We start from the raw sequence: 16,689 nt of genomic DNA on the forward strand, positions 1-16,689 counted from the left end.
AAGAGTGTATACCTATCTACTTTGGGGCATATGAAGGGCTTTGTTTGTGTGCAGCTAGGTCGCTTTGGCCTTTTTTTTTTACAACAAATATTGCTATGGCGCAACCCGTTTGGATTGGCCGAATAGGTTCTTATTAATCGATTGTTATTATACAAGAATTCTTGTATCGCTCATGCAGATCTTCCATCTACCGGAAACCAAAGGATTCATTGCTTTTCCTTTTTTGTCGAACTTATATAAACACAACCCGATTTGCACCTATCAGGGTGTTTCGTGTTATGGTGTTGAAAGGAGAAGCAAGTTTTGATGATAAGAATGGTGGCATTGTCTTGTGCACGCTTCCCATTGAGGCTCTGAAGGCTTTGGAAGATAAGGTAAGGGCATGGGAGCAGTTTCTCAGAGCTAGAAGAAATCAAAGAAGAGGAAAATATGGATGAATATTTAGTGTTGGGGGTCTTCCTGGTTCTTTTCGTAATGGCATCCAAGATTCAATAACCAAGAATCTATTTGATGCACCTCGAGGGACAGCCACCCAAGGATAACTTCACAAAGGCAAAGGATGCCTTACAATTCTGCAGAATTATCTGTCATGAATGTCAAAAGTATGGAGCTAATCAGGAGGTTGCTTAGAAGATTAGCCTAAACACTTTTACTACTGCAATTGCCATCTCAACATCATATTACACGACTACTAGCGTAGGTTTTTTATGGTAATGTGCAACAAAAACCGGCCCATCTTACATTTCACCAACTGATTTGTTCTAAGGAGGGGATCAACATGGTTAACAAAATGCATGCTTTTATTAAAACACAAATTCCAATCCTGCGATTTGAAATAAATTCTATTTGGTTGCAAGATTAGCTTTGAGAATATTTTGATGGCATGTTCGATTTTTGCAAAGTGTTGAAGATCATGGCACGAAGATTAACTACCTCAAAAGCATCTCTCGAATGTAGAGCTGGCAACTTTCTGAATATGCAAGTAGAGATGGTGACATTCTCAGAAAGCATAAGGTGGTGAAAGAGAAAGCATTGAGAAAAAGAAAAAAACGTTTTTCATTAGAGTATTCTAAACAATAGGTTTTAAATCCTTAAGAGTTGAAAGACTTATGATTTTATTAAAAGCAAAACATATGCACATTTCAAAAGCCTTATGGTTGTTTGAAAAGCTTAAGCATTTAAGAAACTCAATGTGTGTAAAAGAGAAGAGAAAATTATGTAAGAGAAGAGAGAGTGGTTGTAAAGGCTTGGGCCCTACCTTGGAATAGAAATTGAAACTTGTGTGAGGAGAGTGGAGGGTCGCACGTAAGAGAGTGGAGTCTTGTCATGTTGATTGAAGTGATCGAGAACTTGGATGTTGAAGTGCCAAGTCTTGTAACAAGGTTCTATGAGGTACGAGAGTATGGTAGAATTGTTTTTTTACAAGTTTATGTTTTCGAACATTGTGCAAGGTGTGTGAAATGCTCTACTTGGAATGTGCTTTTGATGTTTTTGGAGCTACTAGAGGAATTGTTGTTCGTTTGGTTTCGTGTGTGGCTTGTGTGTTATTTATAAAAACTTTAAAACTTTTTGTGTTTGTGTTGTTCATCAACAAAGTCAATTAACCTAACCGGCACTCCTTAACGTCTCATTATCGGTTAGTGACTAAGGCTTATTCTCAATCACAACTCACTTAATATTTCTTTTTTGGTGCCCTTTCTGAGGAGTGCCAAAAAAGTTGACTATGTGTGTGATTTGTGAATGGATTTCTTGTTTGAGAAATGCTTTTAGATGGGTAGTTCATTTTCAGAATTCCATGAAGAAAGAGGAGATGATGCTCATGGATTCCTCGAAAATTGGAGCTTGGATTTATTATCTAGTGAGTAAGTGACTCAACCCTGAAACTCCAAATTTTGAAATTTCAGTTGTCAAATGAAGGTCATAATTGGTTTGAGGATTATGAGAAAACTCTAAGATTGAGAAATCCTCATATCTCCTTATGGAATATGAAGCAACCAAGCACGCGTTTCTTGACTGTTTTCAGGAAATTGAGACTTCCCAAGATCTTTGGAGAAAAATAGAAACTTATTTTTTTAAAAAGAAGACTAGACCATCGAATTATTTTCCTTAGAGTACATAAGACTTTGGGATTATTGGAAGGAATCTCTAGGCCCAAAAGAAAGAGCCCCAGAAATGTTAAAAATAAAACATTTTGTTGAAAATTTGCAAAGAGAGGTGAGAACAAAATTCAAAATTAAGAAACCGAGTACTTTTGAGGAAGATATAGTAATTTCCTTAGAAAAGTGGAGAAAATTTGAGAAAATTAGAAAGAGATAGTCAATTAGGACACCTAATGTTGAAAATAGAGATCAAAATTGGCAAGGGGATGGGTAAAACTTTTAGATTTTAATGAGGCAAACTGGTCAATTAGCGCTAGAGATTGAAGATCAATTGTCATGTCAAATGTAAAACACGAGATTAGGAGCTCTGAGAAGGAGACCTTGGGGAAGAGGAAGTGGAGGATCTATAGGATAATCCAGTCAGGAAAAACATTGGAAGTGGAATCGGAGGAAATGGAATAGGATATTTTTGAAGACCAATGGTGACATGTTTTTCTTCTGGAGAGATAGGTCATGTGAGCAAAAAATTTCCTTATCTACCTAGAGCAAGAGGGGATATGAATCCTTTACCTCAAAACTTGCCTAATAGACAAAATGATTATGGGATAGAAATAAAAAATGATTCTATATTGCAAGTTCCTAGGTTGACTAAAGAGGAGAAAGGGAAAAGTGCCATTAATTGTATTCTTCTAGACAATCAAAATGAGGAAAAGAAAATTTTTGATGTAATGTGTGCAATTAAAAGAAGGAGAGATGCTGAGAGAGATGAGCCTAAAACTAGTAAAATAGGTGAGGAAAGAAAGAGGATAAAAAACAAAGAGATGATAAAAGAGAGAGAAGAGAGAAGAAAATAAATCGAGAGCACCTAGGAAACATTATCATGCTATTGATATTCCATTGGGGGAATGAGAGAGTGATTATGACCTTAAAAGGGATATGATGGTTGAGAAAGTTGGTATATCTTTTGCTTAGGTAATGGAGTTGCTCCCTAACATGAGAGGACAGTGGAAAAATTTAGTAAATCTCAAGTTTAAGGAAAAAAAGAAAGAAACAGTGAGAGTTTTAAGTGTAGAGGAGATACCTGATATTTGTCCTATTGTTGATGCTTGGTACATCAATCAAAACATTGGTGAAGCATATATTAATGGAGGAGCACAAATCACTGTGATTGCTTAGGCTTGTGTAGAGCAGTTTGGACTTCAAATTATTGAAGGATCTAAGTTGTAATATTTTAGATATTATTTTTTTCCCTTTCTCAGCGGCGCATCGTGCTGGAAGGAGGGAAGGGGATAGAGGAGCCAGCAAGCTCCTCACTCGAGCTTGCTCGTCTTCACGGGCATGCACAATGACACATAGGAGGGGGTGGATTCCCTCCCCTCCCCTATATAATTGAGGGAGGGGCCGCAGGCTACTGGATGAAGGAAGAAAAGGACAGAAGAGGAAGAAAACGCTGCCGCCCTAAATCAACGCTGCCGCCCTGCAGTCTGTGGAGGGAAGGAGGGATACGCCACCTCGTCGCCATTCTGCCCAGACAAAGGTTGCCCTCTCAGCGCCGCCGCTTGCAGATTGCCCCCCCTCGTCGTCACCGTCGGCTCCTGACCCCCACAAAAGCTTCAAGAAGCTTCTTGAAGCTTCTAAGGGGGGGCTCCTCTAAGCCCCCCTTCCTATATCCTTCACTTACCCTTTCACCCCCCTCTCGGTTTTATTCCCTTTATTCCTTTCAGGTCTTAAACCCTTAACCCCTTCCCGTGGGGCCATTAAACCCCCACTCCCCTTGGCCTCATAAACCACAAATCCCCCCCCCATGCTTAAATTTATAAGTCCCTTCTTGTGTTTTCTTTGAAGCCCGTGTTGCATCCCCCTCATATTCCTTTTTTAACACACCCCCCTAAGCCCCTTTTTAACCCCCGTGTCCCCTTTTCCTTACACACCCTTTTTCCTCTCCCCCGTGCTATAAGCTTTCACCCTTCACGTTTCCCCTTTCACCCTGGGTTAAAATCCCTAAAGCCTTTATTACTCTGTGTCCCAAGACCTCTCCAAAAATCCCCCTTCCTATACCTTTTACTCCCAAGCCCAAAGATCTCCCCAAGGCCCCTTCATATGTTTGTGAAACCACACTCACACACTCCCTTTTTACCGTGTATATACCCCTATAGGGCCTTTTTAGGCTTTGTAAACCTTTCCCTCCCGAAGAAGCTAAGACCTTAAAGGTCTTATTACCCCCTTCTCGTGGTCAATCCCTTAACGGCTCCTTGCCTCGAAAGAAAGAAGAAGAGTATTGAAGTGGCGGTGGAATTCCAAAAAGGAGTGTAAAGCTGCCTTCATGTTCGAAGGATTAAAGCTGCGATGCCGCCTAAGAAAGTCCAAGGAGTAGCTGCGGGAGGGTCATCTCCCGGTATCCATGTGGATATCTCACCCCAAAACTAGGTTTTTCCTTCTTGGTTTTATATCGGTTTTAATTCAATCATGCAAAATGAATTGTTAGGGATAAGATATATTTTTTCCTAGTTATTTACGATGAAGGAATTTAGTTTAATTGATCATGCAACATGGATAAAGTATAAACATAGTTTTCCTTCAAATAGCATTATGCACTGAAACGAATTATGAGCAAGATTATTTACTCACTAAAGTAGTATATTTCGGTTAAATCTTGAAGGAATAAAAACTGCATCTTGCACCATTAAACCCTATATTCTTTTACAACGAATCATTATAGAAGGTGAAATTCATGAAAAAATTCTTATGTTGCTTAAACTCTAGGAAGTTATCATTGCTAACTACATATCTTAGCAAGGAAAAGATTGTTTATTTGGCATGAGTTTTGTTCGCAAAGAAAAAGGAAGATTAATTGAATTTACCTAACCTCAAATCAATAAAGTTTAGGACTGAAAAATCAATTATCACATAGATAACAAATCGTGCCGAGGTGATCTCGATATTACCTTCTAAAAGTTAACCGAATTAATATAAACTTAGGAATACCTATGCTGCGAAATATGCATTGGGAATGATTTAAAATCCAAGAAACGTTTATACCTTAAATACTTGCCTACCTTCCCTGATTGTAGGGTCAATAAATCGTTAACGTAAAAGAACTAGGGTTGTCCCTGAGGTTCTTAAAGAAAATAATAAAAGGAGACCCTAGGTCTGACAAACGTCAGCTTAAAGAAACTAAAACGGATTGTTTTATCACATATTACGATGTAGGACTTGCGCAGCAAGTACGAAGTCATATGGTTTTGTGATTGATTCACAAGAAGAAAGGTTGAATACCCTAAAAAAGGATGGCGGATCCTTACGCAAGTTATCTTGCAAAAGGATGCATTCTTGATATCCTTCTAAATAAGGAAGGTTAAAAATCGGAAACTAAAGTATCCAATGAACTTTAGGGTTGACCAAGTTGGGTTAATAGGGTACGCCCTAACCCAGAATATAAAGGATCTTGCCAAGTTGCAAGGTACCCTGGATCGAGTGCTAGATGCATTCAAAAGGAAAGATTCCTTCCTTAGCAGTTTGCCAACAACAAGATCGATTAATGGAAATGTTTGTGCTTGTTAGAGATTTTTAGAGCACTATTTGATTTATGAATTACAAATTAAATGAATATCTATACTTCAGGTTGAAGGCTTGAAGGGAGAGGCAGCTTCAGTTACCCCCGACTGCCTGCCTGACCCTAACCAAGGGGGTTGTTGACCGCGCTGGGAACGTGGACCGAACCCGCCGCGAGAGGTCTCTCCGTTGAGCACTACTTGGAGTAGGAGGACGCTTGGGTGCCAGGGGGGCTCTGGCCGTAAATCCCTCGCCTTCCGGGTCCTGCACAAGAGGCTAACATGACTCGGGATTGGATCTCGAGGCCCATATACTAGTCCACAGGCGGAAACTTGGAATAGTGATCCCTCTGGATTGCTGGATAGCCTTCGGGCGGATTATGGACAAGCCTACGAGCGGAACTCCTTGTATTTCAATGATAAATATGATGAGATGTTAATAAAGAACTTGTTTGATATTGTTTTTCTATGTCACGTGATAAGATTACGTGAAGGAACCAATGCTTAATGGTTTAATTAAAGAAGCTGATTGTTACATGTCCAACTAACGTGTTAGATAAATACCTAACTAAAACAAAGCGAGGAAAGTGCGGAGGATGGGCCATGGGTCCGTCCTACGGTTGGGTGGTCCTGGTTGTCCAGGAACTTTTCTCAAATCTCAAAGAACAGCAGGATGATTGTCAAAGGACACGAACAACGAAAGCGATGACCTAGAGTTATGTCTTACCCGATTTACGTTGTTTTAGGGGAACGGAATGGGACTATGCCTTATGGCAGAGAGGTTGAGCTTTGCATCCCTCTCGTTTCCCATTCTCCTTGAACCAAGTGCAACGTGAATCCGCTTCGGACCTGGCGTTTCTGCGTAAAGTAGTTCGCTTGGGTCCGACGCTAGTTGCTGTTAGCTAATGACCAATCAGGAAAACCCTAATTCCGATCGATCCTGAGTGGGAATGGCCAGAATACTTCCACTACGTGGCAGACGCAGGAAGCCCTAGATCGCAAAACCCATAACATTCCATGGGAGTGCCGGGCGGAGCTTTCTAGACATTCTTTCCGATGGACTGCTAAGACGTGTCTTGGATGATACTAGTGGACACGTTACATAAGTTTTGAATCAAGCTTGCTAATCATGCTAAAGTGAGGTGCTTAGGTATCATTCGGAATTTGAAAGTGAAGGTTTATGGAATGTTTATGAAAATGGATTGTCATGTTATGCTAGTAAGGTTGGGAGCTTTTTCACTTATATTGGGTAGACCTTGACCATAGGAAAGCAAGAGCAAGTCAAGATTGGGGGAAAGGAATCATAAAAATTTATGATTGTAGGGAAGTAGCAAAGAAATTTGACATGCCTTTGAGAAAAGAACTGGGAATGAGGATAATAGTGAGGAGAAGGATGAAGATGAATACAAAGAGAGTGATAGCTTAGAAGAGGAAGATGATAGTGAGGATGAGAGTTTAGAAAGTGATTCTGATTGAGAGGTGTCATTTATTGCAATTGAGTCAGTTAATCTTGAGATAGATGGGGAGAAACGAGAGAATCGAGAAAGTTCTAATGAAAGATCTAAGTGTTTGAGTGAAGAAGAGATTTGAATAGGATTTTTTGAGTTTGTTAGAATACCATGAGGGGGAGGATTAGAAAATTTAAGGTTTTAAGATGAAGTTGAGGGTTCAAATTTGTTGCGTAATGAGTTTGTTGAAATTTGTAGTAAGTTTCTGGATTTGGGTGTTAATCAAGAGAGTTTTGAGGTTTTGGATTTTGACTCTTGTTGTTGTGTTGCTGTGATAGACTCTCATGAGTCTTGTGAGTTGATTGATGATGTTTTGGGTAGCCACGGAGAGGCTTTTGTTTATGGTTTTGTTGATGTTGCTTTGAGTAGACATGACCTTATGCTTCTTGCTAGTTGTATGGATGATTGTATGGTTGATTTAGGCAACAATGACAAAGAGAAAACATCATTTGATAGTCTTTTGGTTTTTAAGAGTTCTCCTAGAGTTCTTGATGATGTTTGTGATGATTTTGATTAGGGTTTTTGAGGACCTTAAGAGAGACATTAATGAGAATGTGAGAGGAAATTTGAGTAAGGCTTTGAAAAGGATTGAAAATTTGAGGGAAGAGAGATCTAAAACTCATGACAAAGAGTTGGAAAAATATTGTGAGGTTGTAGTTGAAGAGGATTGAATAATTGTGTGTTTGGATAAAGATGATAACCCTAATGTGTTGCCGAAGGTTTCTATTTGTAAAAAGTCTCTAGAGTTTGTTTGTGGGAATGCTATGGAAAAGGTTGACTGTCATAGTTGTGGAATTGAAGAGTTGGAGTCTTATTTGCTAGAAGAGATGAAGTCTTGTAGTTTGAATGGCTGTCTTGAAGAAGTTTCTTATTTTGATGAGTTTTGTCAAGAGATGATTGAGTTTGATGTGGATGATGGTATGTTTAGATAATCTGTGGTACTTGAAGATTTTTTTCTAGTTCTCTTTGGGATATTTGCAATCTTTGTGGATGGAATGGATTTTGGCAACATAGAAAGGGTTATAACCTTGTTCCAAAACCCTGGATTTGTCATGGCCTCCTCTTGGGAGAATGGGAGGGGTTTGTGGATTGTTGTGGATGATCAGGTGTTTTGTTTTGACATTGTGGGTTTTTTAGACTTTGAATTTGAAAATTTTGTGGATTTTAAAGCGAAATTTTTGGATAACTTTTGTGTGTTCATTGAGGAGTTGTTTGAGAGTGATGTGCCATTAATTTTTTTAATTCTTGATTTTGTAGAATTGAGGGATGGAGTGTTGGATTTGATTTCTGATTGGCTCAGAAACGTTGCATCGTTTTATGAAAAGCACTTCGGCATATAAATGTTTACAGACTATGGTGAGGGTTAATATGTCATGTGTTTTTTAAAAAATTGAAAACCCCGAGTGAAATTGTACATAGGTTTGATTTTTGTTAGCTTAGTTATTTGTGTGACCGTTTGTTTTGTCATTTTGTACTTGGACTTTTGTGTTTGTCTAGCTTACGAATTGTTTTGTCATTTTGTTTGGAATTTTTTAGTGTGGAAACTTGATAGCCTTGGTCGAGATTTGGTTATTTTTGAACAAGTTGTAGCCAGACTTTGCCAATAGCTATCGAACATCATCGAATATGTATGTTTTTTGTGCCAAGACTCTTACACATCACAGGGATTATGGGTTCACAAGCACTTCATATTGCACTTAAGTGATACACTGCACTTGGGAGTCGTCTCTTGATTTTATCAATTACTTCCATGCCATGAGTTGGGTTGATGCGTGTCTTGCACCATCATTGAGTACTAGCACAACATGAGGCCCACGGTAGCTATATGTAGTAAACCTTAGTTGCATACACACATGAGAGAGTACCTTCAATGTGTACACACTGTTTCTTGCACCCATGAAAGTTGGGAATCTCATAACCAAATTAGAACCTGTGGTTCAGTGGAAAATGTGGTTGGATGAGTTTGAGGATCATGAAGGACACCACCACTTGTGAGATGGGTTGTTTTTATCTAGTCAATATCTTGAGGACCATTGTTTTTTAAAGCAACATTGAGGTTTTGGGTAGGAGGAGTGGAGTACAATGATTTCTTTCGTGAGTGTTGAGAGATGAGGTTAAGGATAAGATATAATCAAGGAATTACACCCACGAAAGTTGGGAATCTCATAACCAAATTAGGAACCTGTGGTTTAGTGGAAAATGTGGTTGGATGAGTTTGAGGATCATGAAGGACACCACCACTTGTGAGATGGGTTGTTTTTATCTGGTCAAGATCTTGAGGACCATCGTTTTTTAAAGCGACATTGAGGTTTTGGGTAGGAGGAGTGGAGTACAACAATTTCTTTCGTGAGTGTTGAGAGATGAGGTTAAGGATAAGATATAATCAAGGAATTGTATGTGCATTTTGCATGACGCATGAGCACATGTAGATAGGCTAGGCACCATTTTTCTAGTGCATCCATAATTTTAGTCTGAAGCATTGCTTGTTGATTGCATAGCATGGACTCGATCTTGCATCACTTTCTCAAATCACGAATGGATGGGCACAGAGCTCATTTTTAAAAACATATTCCTACTAGGACACATTGCATTGCATCAAAGAATGTATGGCCAAATCAAAGAAAATATTTTTGAAAGCTCAAGAACCAAAGGAATGTCATATGTTCTTAGAGAAGTTATGGGGGACTTCAGTTTGAATATATTTGGTCTTTGTGCTATTGAGGTGGAAGACAAAAGAACATTTAAATTTTTTTGGAGAGACATCAAACATGACAAATATGAAACAATGGGCACAACAGGCTTCATGGCATGAGGTCTCTAGATGGGTAAAGTGATCCATTCTTTGTCCTCAACAGCGATGTCATTAGTGAGTACCTTTTCAAGTAGAAGGTAGAATTGTGTAAGTTCCATGGAGTTGAATTCTTGATAATACTCACAAGGGTGGATGAGCTTTGCAAGTACGGAGTGGATTATGATGGGAGAGAAGTCAAGCCAAGTGCACCTATGTAGGGAGGAGGTGCAACTACTAGTACAGTAGCCCCATCAGGCATGGCATTCAACATGGGACAAGTGGTTCATGAGTCTAAACCTATGGCTTTGTTTTTGTGAAGCTAAGCTGCTTTGGCCAGAGTGGGTGCTTCCTGTTATGGTGTTGAAAGGAGAATAAAGTTTTGATAATAAGGATGGTGGCATTGTCTTATGCAGGCTTCCCATTGAGGCTCTACAGGCTTCAGAAGATAAGGTAAGGGCATTGGAGCAGTTTCTTAGAGTTAGAAGAAATCAAAGAAGGGGATAGTATGGACAAACTTTCGGTGTTGGGCGTTTTCCAGGTTTCTTTGGTAATGGTGGCCGAGATTCAGTGACCAAGAATCTCTTTGATACGCCTTGAGGGACGGCCAACCAAGGAGAACTTCACAAAAGGCAAAGGATGCCTTACAATTATGCAGAATTATCTTTCATGGTATGGAGGTAATCAGGAGGCTATTTAGAAGATCAGGCAAGGCACTTTTACTGCTGTAACTGCTGTCTCAGCATCATATAACATGACTAGCGAAGGTTTTTGATTGTTATATGCGACGCGAACTAATCGATCTTACATTTCACCAACTAATTTGTTATGAGGAGGGGATCGTCATGGTTAACGGAAGGCCTGCTTTGATTAAAACACATTCCGGGCTTGCGATTAGGAAACAATTCCATTTGGTTGCAAGATCAACTTGGAGAAGATTTTGATAGCATACTCTATTTTGGGAAAGTGTTGAAGATCATTGCGTGAAGATTAACGGCCTCAAAAGCAGCTTTCAAACGCAGAGGTGGCGGCTTTCTGAAACGCGAGAAGAGATGGTGACATTCTCAAAAAGCATAAGGTGGGAAAGCAAAAATGCTGAGAAAAAGAAAAAAACGTTTTTCATTAGCATATTCTAAACAATAAGTTTCTAAGCCTTATTTAAGAGTTGAAAGCCTTATGCTTTTATTAAATGTAAAAACGTGCATGTTTCAAAAGCGTTATGGCTTTTTGGAAAGCTAAAAGCTTAAGCCTTTGAGAAACTCAACATGTGTAGAAGAGAAGAGAAAACGATATAAGAGAAGACAGAGTAGTTGTAAAGGCTTGGGCTTTACCTTGGCATAGAAATTGAAACTTGTGTGAGGACAGTGGAGAGTTGTACGTAAGAGAGTGGAGTCTTGTTGTGCTGGGCGAAGTGTTCAACAACTTGGATGTTGAAGTGTGAAGTGTTGTAACAAGGTTCTATGAGGTATTAGAGTATAGTACAATTGTTTTTTTCGAAATTTGTGTTTTCGAACATTCCACAAGGTGTGTGAGATGCTCTACTTGGAATGTGTTTTTTATGTTTTTGGAGCTACTAGAGGCATTGTTAATCGTTTGGTTTCGCGTGTGACTTGAGTGGTGTTTGTAAAATGTTTAATGCCAATGTATGGATTCAATCTTTTTTGTATAAAGGATTTTCTCTCAGGTACTTTCAGGTGTGGGTATCTCTAATGGACGGGACTTTGGTCTCGTACTCTTAGTTCAATCATTTATTTATAAATACAATTCTCTTATATCACTCCTCCTTTCTAGATTGGTTACTCAAACAGGATCAATTATTCAAAACTTGCATAAATTCCAAATATTTCGTCATTTCAAGTTGACTGTTATGGCAAAGCTGGCCAACAAATGGCGCCTCTGCGAGCTCGGAAATGCGCTGCACATACCATTTTGGAGCTGGCAGAGGTGCCTTTGGTTGGCCAGCTCTACCAAAGGCACAAGCGCACAAGCAACATGAGCCCGCACAAGCGCCTGAAGCTACGATAAGCACTTGAACCCACACAAGCACCTTGTCGTCGACAGCCTGGTTCTGAGCTATCATAAGCACTTAAGCCGCCGAGGAGTCGTCACTCCCAGTACCTCTCTCCCCGATTGGACGAATCCACCTGCCACACAATCCACTGTTGAACCCTGCACCGTTTCCATCCTTCTTCATCATCTCCGGCTCCTGCAGCTCCATCCCCATCATCACCATCATTGGCACACCGTCTGCCCTCGTGATCTCCAAGTTGGGCAACCCTCGTCAACTGCTGTGAGTGGCGATCTTCTTCTTCCCTAAATGTGAAGCGCTAACAAATAAAGTCCTTTGTTACATTTCTCGAAATCAAGCCAACACAAGGACCATATCGTCAAACACCAATCATAGTTCTTAACTGTTAGTGTGAGGATAGATTTACGTAACTGCGTATGTGTCACTCACGAATACCGACACAAGCGGTAACTGATGGAACGTCCATTTTTCTAAAAACTTTACAATAGTATTATTGCAAACGTTTCAAACGTGATCTTCTGTGCGAGCATGATGGGACTGTCGTGGACGTGCTGTAGGAGCGCAGAAGTTCATTTCACGGGTGAGGCAGCTCGGATTGAGACCAGGCGCACGAGGTGGGGCCCGTGTGAAAAGTTATCCATGTCGTTTGAAGAGGGATAAAGGAATAGTATGTAATAAGAGAGAAGAACCCTGCTGCCACAATAGTGATCATAATCATGTGGGAAATGTATCTAGAAGAGCTATCTTTCGGAGGGGATAATTGAGGTGATGGGAAGAGGAAGAAAAGAGGGAGACTAAGCAGAGATGGATATCAATGCGGACACATTGCCTACTTGAGCTGGTAGAGGAGGCGAGCTAGCAGGAAATGAGAGCGAGAAGGCGAGAGAGAGAGAGAGAGAGAGCGAGAGAATTTTGGCCAGGGTCTTGGACTAAAACCGTGCAGCGCTACTAGGACAGAGATGAAGGAGCAGGAGGCCGAAATGGAGGGGCCGTTCAGAATTTGGGGCTGGAGTGAGTTTCGTCTGGGCACCCGAGGTCATTGCACCTATTGAGCCTAATCAAAGAGGATGGCATCATCTTCCCATCCAACAGGGACAGTACCATGCTTTATAATGTGAAGGTAGACCATACAGTTCTTCCGACCCAACAATATCTAGTACAGTAAAGGACCAATTATTAGACGTGAGAGGGCACATAAAACAAGGGCTAGGTTGCCTCTTGTGCGGTCTATACCACTTGATGGCCAGCATTGTGTGCAAGTTTCTAGAGACCACATCTTCATAATTGCAAGAAATTTGATGATTGTTAAAATATATAAGTGCTTATATTCTCTTACATGTTTCAAAAGCCAAGGAGCTTTTGATTGTAGAATTAGAGCTCCATTTTAAGTTATAATCACGTAACTAACAACTTCTTGGTTTTTTCTTATAAATTTATGTCTATCATCAATAAAATATAACAAGAAATGAATTCATATTTACAATACTATTTCATGAATACAGTCAAATCCCAAACATTTCTCTTGTACTTTATATACAAAAATGTCTTTAACATCTACATTATTTCATTAGTTACTTATGTCATATCTAATCTAGGATATATAAATGTGAATATGCTAAAGGAAGAGATAATACAATCACCAACATGCACCTCAGTAGGGGCTATACAACATGCTCTAAAGGAAGTACATGTTAGAGAGGAGCTTGAGAATCTTGTTGCAAATTATGTTATGAACAATGGACTGGGAAGATTTATAGTGGCAAGAATGTGTATGCCCACTCAATATGTATGTTGTCTCAATATCTTATCTTTCCATGACTTGTATGGCCACTCAAGATTAATGATAGTATATTCTTTTGAGACTCAACCAATTATCAATGCCCATGGCATTCGTTGGGATAATTGGAGCTCAATTAACTAAACTATCGATGCTTATGAATAACAAATTCATTTTATGCCCAAATGAACACACAAACATGAGAATTTTTATTTATTTAGATCAAATTGACAAGGAATGTTAGCATTCAGTCCTTTGAACTTATATTCTTTCCTTTGATGATTTGTTTTACTAGTTTTTTAATTATTAGCATCATTATATTCCATTACATTTGCTAGTAGGGTACACCGACTACTATCCTAATCCAAATCCACATCTCTACTCACATTGATAGTATGTATGACAAGGTCATGATAAACACGTCCTCTCTAGAAGTGAATAATCAATCCATACTTGTCAGATAATATTAATATCTTTCCTTGATTTGCCAAGAATGTGCCAAAGAAACACTCTTAAGCATAAAACATCTACCTTCCTATAAGAAAATATGATGTTATCAGAGTATAGGAAATTTTGAAGATAGGATAAATATAGAATATACAAAATCAGAATATTTGATTATACTAGTTGAATAACATAAATAGGTAATGCTTCGCAACCATGTGCTTCCATTAAGAAGCTTGGATAGCACACAAGAAACTATACGAAGGAGCAAAAGTTCTATGTACTAAATTGTGTGACTGTAGCTACTCAAGTTATGAGCCATAAACTAATCTTGGGTAAGTTACTCATGAATATATGTGTGCATCACGTCGGTTCAAAATAAGGTATTTTTAAACTAACATTTTTATACACTTTTTACATACATAAGGGTGTAATATAAAGGGGTTATTAGCCCATTGAATAGAAAAGGATCATGTTTTATTCAAGAAAAATTCACAAATAAGGATATTTATAAATAGGCCTCGAACACATGTGATGTAGAGGATATACATATAGTAACTTCCCTGAGAACCTAATAGTACACTAAATGAAGTGTGGATTGCATGCTTTGATAACAGAAGAGCAGCAAATGTAGATGTCTATTGAGGAGGTCAAGGAGAACTTCTAGATGATGACATCATTAATATCATAAGCATCGCTAATATAAGGGATGATATTAAGCAATGTGATGAAAGCACTCTTCTACAACATTTCAAAGAATCTTCTAGGACCTTCTTAGAGCTTTCTAAAACTTGAATCTTTTAGAAGTTTCTAGAAGATCCTAGGTTCCTTGGTTTCCATGATATTACCCCTTCCTTTAGTGATGAGTTCCATGTGGAGCGATGGGGTAGTTTGGTGTAATACTTTTGGCTTCAATCCGACGTCTTTAATCAACATTCTTTACTTTAATAATTTCTTCATGAAGGTGTGAGGAAAGTTTGCATATTCTATCATAGTAACAACATAGACCTTCTAATGAGCAAGGTATTCAAGCCTCTATTGTAAGAGATTATCGAATCAAGGAGAGCTGTCTCAAGTTCTCACTCTAGACGACCTCCAATTTCAAGAAGTAGTGGTGGTTGTAGGGTCCTCCTTCTTAGGATATACACTACAACAGAAACGAGGCATAGACACGCATGTTAGACGCGCAAAGTCGGGCGCGTCTATCAGAGCGTCTATAAGTGCGTGTAAACGTGCGTGTAAATAGACACGAATTTTGCGTCTATATATCCATGCAAATAGACGCTAATATAGACGCGCCAGCAGACGCACAATTATTTAACCACCTAAAATTAGCAATTCACATAATTAAAAAATCAAAGTTAATAATTATTTAACCACCTGAAATTGATTCTTGAGCATGCATATGTGTGCATGATAAAAACCATAGAATTAAGAATACACATTGAATCATTGAATTGAAAAAATAGAGTTAATAATTACTTTTTCATTGCTCTCTAATGAATGGCAGTTCCTCCAGTTGACAAGCCTGATATAAATAATTAGCGGCAATTGATAGAAACCTTACAATCAGTAGCAAGCATTGCAATATGTATCTCGTAATTTCTCTACGTACTTGAAGATGATAAAAGATACTTCCTTTTTATTATGAAAAATTCAATTTAGCTTTAAAATTGACTATTGATTCTTGAGTATGCACGTGTGCGCATGATAAAAAGCATAGAATTAGGAATACACATTGAATCAATAAGCAAATTAAGTATGTTACAGTGAATGATCCATCTCATCTTCAATGAGATCAGCCCTTGCTAAACTATCTACTTCTAGGTCTATGTTACCAAGAGGTAACGAAACAAATAAGTCTATCCCACTATCAGATGTGTTGCTATATTGCTCAATAACTTCATCAATATCGTCGACAATCACATTATTGTCTTCTTCTGCATTTCCTTGAACATCCTTGCGAGGTTCATCTTGTACTATATCACACATATCATTCATTATGGTGTCATCATGCACATCATCATTAATTGTTGGATTGTGATCATCTGCTATCTCCATGTCCGTAATATTACCATATATTGGTTTTGAACGATTAGATATAGGGATGACATACCACCATCGGTTATTGTTTACCATTGGATGATACACAACCTGTATTTGAAAAACAAAAGCAAAAAACTTAAGTACTTATTATATTGTGTATATGTATCACATGTATACATATAAAAAAATTAGCCTTTGCATATATACCTGCTCGCATTGTTGAGGTAGTACTAATGTGTCATTGTTGTTTTGGTGAAATTTTGTAGAGTCAATGATTACAAAACCACTTGGATGACGTCTGATTGTGCAATGCTCACCATTTGTTACCACTTCTTTAAACCACTTCACATCCAGTACATATATAAAGAATCGTCTGAAGTCAAGCTTCAGAATATCTTGGATCAAGCCACAATAACCTTCCATGGTACCATTGGCATCCTCGAAGTG

At 38.7% G+C, this 16,689-nt stretch overlaps 1 pseudogene; it reads left to right on the forward strand.

Annotated features, from left to right (window-relative positions):
• Positions 1–278: 278 nt before the first annotated feature.
• The window catches only part of LOC148018895 (uncharacterized), a 50,234-nt pseudogene continuing 33,823 nt past the window's right edge, over positions 279–16,689 (forward strand).

This window comes from Lygodium microphyllum, chromosome 20 (assembly GCF_053477565.2).
Source record: "Lygodium microphyllum isolate KBCC chromosome 20, Lygodium_microphyllum_v1.1.10, whole genome shotgun sequence".
In the NCBI taxonomy this organism is placed as follows: Eukaryota; Viridiplantae; Streptophyta; class Polypodiopsida; order Schizaeales; family Lygodiaceae; genus Lygodium; species Lygodium microphyllum.